We start from the raw sequence: 8,850 nt of genomic DNA on the forward strand, positions 1-8,850 counted from the left end.
CAGATCCCTCCCCTCGCCGCCACCCATCCCTCCCTTCCTACCTCAGATCCTCGCCGCCGCCACCCACCTCTCCCCTCCCCACCTCAGATCCCTTCCCTCGCCGCCACCCACCCCTTCACTGGCCGTCGTGGACATGGTCCCCACCACCGACCGCGAGCGCGTCCGAGTCCCATCCATGTCCTTTCATGGGAGGTGACCCGCACCCGGCCCCGTGGCGGGGAAGGGCGACGGCGGCCTCGCGCTCCGCCCAGATCCGGTGCTCGTGTGCTCCAGCGGCCACGCGCGACCGTCTCCCATGGATAGGGTTTGGTCCACCGCGTCGTCGGCGTGTCTCTAGCGACTAAGGTTGGTCCCCTCTCTTTCTCACCTCGTCTCCTATCCCTACCAGATCCTCTCTTCCTCACCTCGTCTCCTCTCTCTACCAGGTCCATCCAGCACGTCATCGTCGCTCGCGCTCCGGGCCGCCATGGCATGGAGGGGAAGGTTGCCCCGACGCCGACGCCATGGAGAACCCCGACGGTCAGCCCCCTCTCCTTTCCTCTCCTTTTCGATTTCTTCTTCCATTGCATTCCCTTCCATCCTCTTCCCTAACACGATGCGGTTTCCGTCCATGAGCAGCATCATCAGGGGCAGTGAAGGCCAGCAGCAGAAGCATCCATCTCTGGCGCCACCAGGGGCAGGTAAAATTCTGGTTGATCTGTATATATGGTCGTTGTTGACTCTGCTTGTCTCTATCTGAAAGTAGTGGTAGCCGTAGTGCATGTGCTGAGTGATTGCCAACGCTTTGTTGGCTGGTTGGATGTAAGAACTGAACGTGTTGCTTTTGCAAACTGATTATCCATCTAGAAAATGTTGCAGTTGTGGTACTACATGATCTTACTAATGCTGTCTTTTTTTAGTCTTGTAAACCGAGCCCTAGCGTTGCGTCTGCAAGAAGTAGTGCTACTTCTTGATCATAATGGTTGATTGCTTGCTGAATCTTGTTTTGCAAACTGAGAAGATTTAGAATGATGCATTTCCGCTGCTAGTGATTTCTTCAGTCTGACCTGATTAGTAAGTGCTTGTACTAATCTCTGCCATGTGTTTGTAACAATGCAAGTTTGGCTTCCAGATGAGATCTGGCTTTCAGATTCTTCTGAAACTGAACGCATCTATGTTTGGCCATTTGTACTACATCTTTCTGAACCGAACACTGCCATGTTTGGCAAACTGATGATGCGTGTATCTTTGTTGAACTCTGGTTATCTGCAAGTAGTAGTGCTCCTCTTTTGGTTTCCTTAGTTGCTTTATGCATAAGAATAAGCTGATGAGAACAGAACATTGATACTTTGCATGCTATTAGCTGAATGGATGGCTGTGGTAGTAGAATGGTATTATTGTTTAGGTGCAATTTGGTGTAGTGAAGTTTTTTGCACGACTCGCACTTGTCAAAAGCATGATTGTATTGTGAGCCAATAATTTCTTGGAGTCTTCTTAGAGCTTGCTGGCATTAGGATTGACCCCAAGCTGCTTGTGTATTTGTTTATTATTTTGTTCTATATTCTTTTCCTAGCTGTTGTATGTTTGTGGATATTGCTTTCATTCTGAATTCACAACCATGATAATGATCGTTTCCTGTCTTTTACAGAGGCTCAAGAAGTTGGAAAAAGGGAACGCTTCATCTTTGTAGCTAATTATATGTTCCTGGATGATGTGAATGGCTGTTATAGTATTTCATAGCAGCACTATTGTAGTTGTTCTAAATTCCTGGATGATGTGAACTATGGCATGATTGTAATATATATAATATACTCATTTTGATCGCCATTTATGAAAATTTGTGTGATTGGGGCTCTCTGGACCAAAATATTGGTTACTTTATTGTTGATACTTTATTGTTGATATGTCGGAAAAGAAACATATACTATTTGGGCCCTAAAAAGGCCACAAATCAAACAATTCAGGAAAAACGAACAAAATTACTAAAAGAATCAATTGTGAAAAGGCGATGGCCAAGTAAATAAAAAGGCTTAGGCCCAAAAAACGACATAGATCACAAAAAGGCCATGATCCATGAAATAAAAAGGCCAAATTGTTGGGCCGGGCCCATGTAGCTAGAGAAAATTAATAGGGAAAAAATATACAGTAAAAAGGCCGAATTGTTGGGCTAGGCCCATGTAGAAAATCGAATTGGACCGGGCTGAATCTTGTGCCACATCAGCTTGCCACGCTGGATGCCTATGTGGCCTGGCGAGGTTGCTAGTGACCAAAATGCCACAGTAGGCATATTTTGGTCCTAAACGTCTACGACCTTCTCACAGAGAAGGTCGCTATAGTCAGTTTACGACCCTCAGCTTTTGACCTTCTGTTTTTGGTCATAAAAAGGTTGCAAATGAAAAACCATGACCTTTCAGTGACCAATAGTGGTGGTCACAAGTTGACATATTTCTTGTAGTGTTCGGCCCAAACCAAAAACAGAGTGGGGCAAAAGACTCATGGAGAAACTGTTGATACAACAGAAGTACATAACCTCCATCCACGACTCCCTTTTCTCCCTGCTCTTCTCCAGCCTCCTACACAACAATACGGAGAACAAACACCAGCCAAGACTAACAAACATGGTATATCAGAGTCGTGGACATTGGAGGGGAGGCGGCCAAAGGTATGCACGACTCGAACATGGATCTGCTGAAGCACGGGCGTGGGAGCGACAGGGCGGCGCCGCGATCCACGCCGTTGGAGCCTGGCATAGAGAGCGTGTCGGGCACCATGAGGAGCGGCAGTGCCACTGATGCCATTAGCAACGCCACCAGGATCGCCATGGACGGCTTTCCCCGCCTCCCGCCCCGCCCCATCATCCTGTTTGCCATGTAGTTTATGAGCTAAAACTGAGCATTTACTAAACTGAGGTAAACAGCATCGAGCATCATCTGCTATAAAACAAACTACATTTTCCTAATAATTAAGATGGCACATGCATGAAATACCCATTGAACCAGTCATGAGAAATCTGAATCTTCGTCGGGTTGCCGTTGTGTAAATAGGAGGCACTTTTGTCTATGTAACCTTGAGAGCACAGCACCGAGCATGAGAAATCTGAACCTTCCTCAAGTTTCCTTTGTGTAAAGAGGAAAATTGAAATCCTTTGCCACACATCTGAACCTTCAGAGAAGCTGCTATCAGGGTTACATAGAGGCAACAAAAACTACTCTCAAAATTTTATTGATAGGCACAAATATTGGTCCTGAGAACAAAATAGACAGTCATGTTATTATTTGACAAAAGAATCTAGCATATTTACCTCAGTTTAACTAAGCTTCCAACGGAGACTAACAAATTATGTAGCCATCATTCCAAAAGCTTCACGAGCATCAAAAGGTGGAGCACCCTGCATTAAGAAACAAAGACGTTCATATTACTAAATAGCAAGGTTGGTGCAAATGGAATAAGCACAGCAATGAAAAACTGTAGCAGTGGTCGAGAATACCTAGCGCGGCAGTGGCCTGAGTACGGTGGCTTTCCATCTGGGCAGCCATTCTTAGGATGAAGGCGTTGGGCACAAACTTAAAAATGACTCCATGATAAGATAACATAAACCTGTTGCCTGAGGATGAAGCTATCTTACTTGGATTGCCCTAGCTTCAAGTATCCCTGCAATGCAAGCTCACATAAAACACTCGAAATCTTTTGGTCAAAATCCTAGTTCACAAGTGCTCTGCATATAAAATAAGTGCTACAAACTTTACACAGTGATGTGAGGTTGGGTTGGATGAAGTCAACTGTTTTGGGTAATCCACCTACTAAACAGATTCGGTCTTTCCAAATCCTCTATCAAAAACTGCATAATTTTGACTTGGACTCCAAACATAATGTGGAGATCAATCGCAAAAAAAGGAGAGATACGTCCCATGCTTTATATAGACTATCTATTTGCACTATTTTGATGTACGGTTTAAAAGTAGCAGTCCAATTTAGTTTCACAGTCCAAAAATTAATCTGTATGTGATTCTGTGTACAGTAACCTTGTATGCGGACTTAGACCATGTTACTGTTTGAATTAAACTATGCGTTCAACATGAAAGTTGTAGATATCTTTAGTGGTGAGTAGAGCTAAAAGTGCATGGACAGACTCACTAAATATTAAAGAGACCAATTAGGCTAGTTTTCCCTAGGTTCTGAAACAGCTGCACGCACTCTAACCTTCTATAGGTTTGGCTCATGTGCAGATTACATTTAGCTTTTATACTTAAAAAATATTAACAAATCAATATGTTAACCAATATCACCGTCAAATCATCAGTGCCCTGCCTGAAGCTCCTATTGCAGTAGAAAAGGTCTACTGGAAACTGCTACTATCTTTGCTGATTTGAGGACACAACAAGTTCTATTGGACACAACAAGTTACACTGGAAACTGCTACTATCTTTGCTGATTTGATTATCAACAGGATTTCGTGATCATCATCTCACTGATCAGACCAATACTATGCTAATGCTCTGCTAAATTAACCACTGGCTAAAACGAGAAAATACAGTTTTTTTAATCTAACAAACATGAAAATTCTCATAAGCATATATGTGTAACTATGACAAGATAGCATTATTTTTTGTGGCAAAACTGGACCAAGTATTACCTTCAATCAGCCAGAAGAGGAACATTTGAATCTCCTTGAAAATTTACAATGGACAACCTGCAGCAAACTGACGGGGTGAGGGTAATTGAGAGAGAGATGCAGAGTTGGGGCTCGGCCAGAGGAGGTTAGTCTCCATCGGAATGGCAAGAGTGCAGTAAGCAAATCAGGAGGGTTTGGGATGAAGAAAACTCACCCCTTTGCGGTCGGTCGGATGTGACGGAGCTCGCGCTTGGTGAAGATGCGATCCCCGGCGGCGGCGGCGGCGAGGAGGAGGCGGAGATGGCCGACTCCAGAGGGCCGAATGGGATGTGCAGCTCGCTCCACCCAGGGAGGAAGGATACCTTCCTGGATCCATCCATCCATGCTTGCAGCTTAGACGACCAGTCGTGGGTGGATCTGCAGCCATGGTAGCTGGGGGAGAAGACCGCGGCCGCAGGCGCCGTCGCTTGGGAATGGAGGTGGAGGAGGAGGCATCGGCGGCGGGGACATAGGGCATGGATCGGCCGCGGCACAGGGATGGATCGGCGGCGGAGGGGGGCGTAGGGCTGGATCGGGCGTGCGAAGGTCTGGTTGGCGGCGGAGACCGATCTGCTGTGGGAACGAGGGATCGATCCTAGGGTTTTTTTGGCACCGGTTTATTTCGCTGGAGGGTACCGAGTAAGCAGAGGTGGGAGGATGACGAAAATAAAATGGAGGTAGGAGGATGACGAAAATAAACGAGCGAAAATAAACCGCGCGGACTATTCACCAACTGCTCCATTAGAAGTAGAGATTTTTTGTGGAATGTCGTCTATGGGGCAGCCCAAGACGAGCTAAACTCAGCCCTTGAAGATTGAAGGAGGTTGCTAATGTTGTTGGTGTAAGGACATCTTTAAAGTGGACCCTTAAATCTTCCGCAAGGGTCCGGCCCGCGATGACCGGATGTAGTTTGCCATCCAACGTAGTCCTATATAGGTCCGCCGACGCGTAGGGGTCTGTTTTCAGTAAAGAGAGAAAAACAAACCCTACAAATTTGTGGGGCGTCTCCAAACTCTGAACTTATATCTTGTTTCGCTAGTTTGTTCAACCCCTATGCTGCATATTATGACAATCCCTTTCTTTTGTGACAATCGTGTTTTTTTGTGGGGTGAAAATAAGTTTTATTTCAAAATTATAGAGTTATCGTGTAGAGGTGAGAATTCCTCGGTACATGGAGGCCCGATGTGTAAGAAAACAATGGTGCTACATTCAATACGACTATACCTTGCTAAACAATCTGCCACTCTATTATCTACTCCCTACGTAAACTAATATAAGAGCGTCTAGATCACTACTTTAGTAATATAAATGCTCTTATATTAGTTTATAGAGGGAGTACTATTATGAGAACAATGAATCTTTTGCTAAATAAACTCCTGAACCTCTGGTAATGCTAGAATCTCCAACACCAGGTGTCCATATGAAGAGTTGGAGACCAGACTAGACCCTTCGTATTTTTTTCAAAAAGGGAGGTTCGCCCCGGCCTCTACATCAGAAAGATGCATACGACCATGATTATTAATAAGCAAAAGGTCTTACAAAAGTCTTGCTGTCTCAATCAAGGAACAAAAGGCTCACAAAGAGCTAAAAAGTAAAAGAGAAGCCACAACCGGCTGGCAAAAAGATAGGAACTAAATGTCTATCGTATTACATGACCGCCATCCAAACCGGTTGAAAATATCCCGAGCTACGATCTCCCATCGGATAGATCCAGTAACCAAATGCTTCCGGGCCTCCGTCGGAGTGAGTAGCGACCACATACGGATCAACGCAGTGGCTCGGAAAATAACCTGCAAAAAATGAATATTTGTTGTTCTGTTAAAGACCAAATCATTTCTGCAGTTCCGGACTGCCCATAATAAAGCATATACTCCTACACGAATGTGTCTCGCTGTTGCGAAATCTATCCCATCTAGCCACGTCCCAAATAAAGTGGTGATGGAGTTCGGAGGAGTTATGTTGAAAGCTATGTGAACCGACCGCCACAGTATTTTTGCGAGAGGGCAATCCAAAAAAAAGTGTTTGATTGACTCATGTTGGTCGCAAAAGCTACATCATGTAGATCCTATCCAATTGCGTTTTACTAAATTATTCTTAGTTAAAATAACTTGTTTATGCACAAACCACATAAACACTTTGATTTTCAAAGGTACTTTATCTTGCCAAACATGCTTTGAACGAGGAATCACACTAGAGTTGATTACATCCAAGTACATGGATTTGGCTGAAAACTCTCCAATCTTAGTTAGCTTCCAACATAACCGATCGGGCTGTTGAGACAGCTGAACATCCATCAATCTTCTCACAAGATTGAGTCAGAGTTCCCAACGGTTAACCACTAGTGTCCTCCTAAATTGAATATTAAGCGGAATGGACTGGAGTACTGAAGCCACATACGCGTCTCTACGTTGAGCAATACTATACAGAGACGGATATTGGAGTGCAAGGGGCATATCCCCTAGCCATGTATCCTCCCAGAATCTTATAGTGTTACTGTTTCCAACTATGAACCTTGTCCTGTTGAAAAATACTGATTTGACTCTCATCAATCCCTTCCAAAAAGGCGAATCAGTCGGCCTCACTATCACCTGGGACAAGGTCTTTGAGTGAAGGTACTTATTACGCAGCAGTTGAGCCCATGTGGCCTCCGTCTCAATCGAAAGTTTGAACAGTCACTTGCTAAGAAGACATCTGTTCATCACCTCCAAATTTTCAATGCCTAGACCTCCTTGGTCTTTTGGCCGAAAAATGATATCCCACTTAGCAACTCTGTACTTTCTTTTTAGTTCATCGCCCTGCCAAAAGAATCATGATCGATAGAAGTCTAGACTTTTCCGGACCCCAACAGGTACCTCGAAGAAGGAAAGAAGAAACATGGGCATACTCGTGAGGACCGAATTAATGATAATGAATCGGCCTCCGTATGACATTAGCTTGCCCTTCCAGCAGCCCAGCTTCTTTTCAAATCGATCCTCAATGCACTTTCATTCTCTGTTAGTCAGCTTACGATGGTGGATTGGTATACCTAAATACGTGAAAGGTAGAGCCCCCAATTCACACCCGAAGAATTGTTTATATGCCTCTTGGTCATCATTAGCTCTTCCAAAACAGAACAATTCACTCTTATGGAAGTTAATCTTTAACCCGGTCAATTGTTCGAATAAGCATAACACAAGCTTCATGTTTCGCGCTTTTGCCAAGTCATGCTCCATGAAGATGATAGTATCATCAGCGTACTGTAGGATGGATACACCTCCATCAACTAAGTGAAGAACTAGGCCACCTACGTGCCCCGCATTCTTAGCCCTTCCTATGAGAATTGTCAACATATCAACCGCTATGTTGAATAGGATAGGTGACATCGGGTCGCCTTGCCTCAATCCTTTGTGTGTTTGAAAGTAGTGACCTATATCATCATTCACTTTAATTCCATCACTTCCTTTTTGCGTGAAAGATTCTGCCTGGTGCCTCCAGGCCTGATCAAAACCTTTCATTCACAAGGCTTTTTGAAGGAAAGGCCATTTGACCTTATCGTACGCTTTCTCAAAGTCCATTGTGAAAACAACTCCGTCAAGTTTTTTCATGTGGAGTTCATGGAGTGTTTCATGCAGGACAACCACCCCTTCTAGGATATTTCTGTCCGGCATGAAAGCAGTCTGGGACGGTTGCACTACAGAGTGCGCAATTTGCGTAAGCTTATTGGTCCCGACCTTGGTGAAAATTTTGAAACTTACATTAAGAAGACAGATAGGCCTGAACTGCTCAATACGAACGGCCTCTGTTTTCTTAGGAAGTAAAGTTATCGTTCCAAAATTCAGTTGAAACAAATGAAGCTGTCCAGAGAATAAATCATGGAACATTAGAAGTAAATCCCCTTTAACAATGTGCCAACACTTTTTATGAAACTCCACGGGAAAACCATCCGGCCATGGAGCCTTATTGTTTTTCATTTGTGAAATATCCTCAAACATCTATTTATCCGTAAATGGGGTAGTTAAAATATCATTCTCATCTACCGCGAGTTGGTGTACATCCTCAACCCTGGACTCATCTAAGGCCACAAAGTTGTCCTCCGGAGGCCCAAACAGCTCCTTATAGTAATTTGTTATATACACTTTGAGGTTTTCTTGTCCTAAAATCGTCCCCTCATCCTGCTCCAATTGAAAGATCCTCTTTTTTTGATGTTTGCCATTAGCAATCATATGAAAGAATTGAGTGTT

At 44.3% G+C, this 8,850-nt stretch overlaps 1 long non-coding RNA gene across 1 annotated transcript; it reads right to left on the minus strand.

Moving 5' to 3' along the window:
• Window positions 1-3,486: 3,486 nt before the first annotated feature.
• LOC123162258 (uncharacterized) lies at window positions 3,487-5,248 on the minus strand. The gene is made up of 3 exons (XR_006481114.1): window positions 4,806-5,248; window positions 4,613-4,669; window positions 3,487-3,630 (listed from the first exon to the last, which is right to left on the minus strand). It is a non-coding gene; the product is annotated as an uncharacterized lncRNA (long non-coding RNA).
• Between the last annotated feature and the right edge of the window lie 3,602 nt (window positions 5,249-8,850).

The sequence above is a fragment of the Triticum aestivum genome, chromosome 7B (genome assembly GCF_018294505.1).
Source record: "Triticum aestivum cultivar Chinese Spring chromosome 7B, IWGSC CS RefSeq v2.1, whole genome shotgun sequence".
In the NCBI taxonomy this organism is placed as follows: domain Eukaryota; kingdom Viridiplantae; phylum Streptophyta; class Magnoliopsida; order Poales; family Poaceae; genus Triticum; species Triticum aestivum.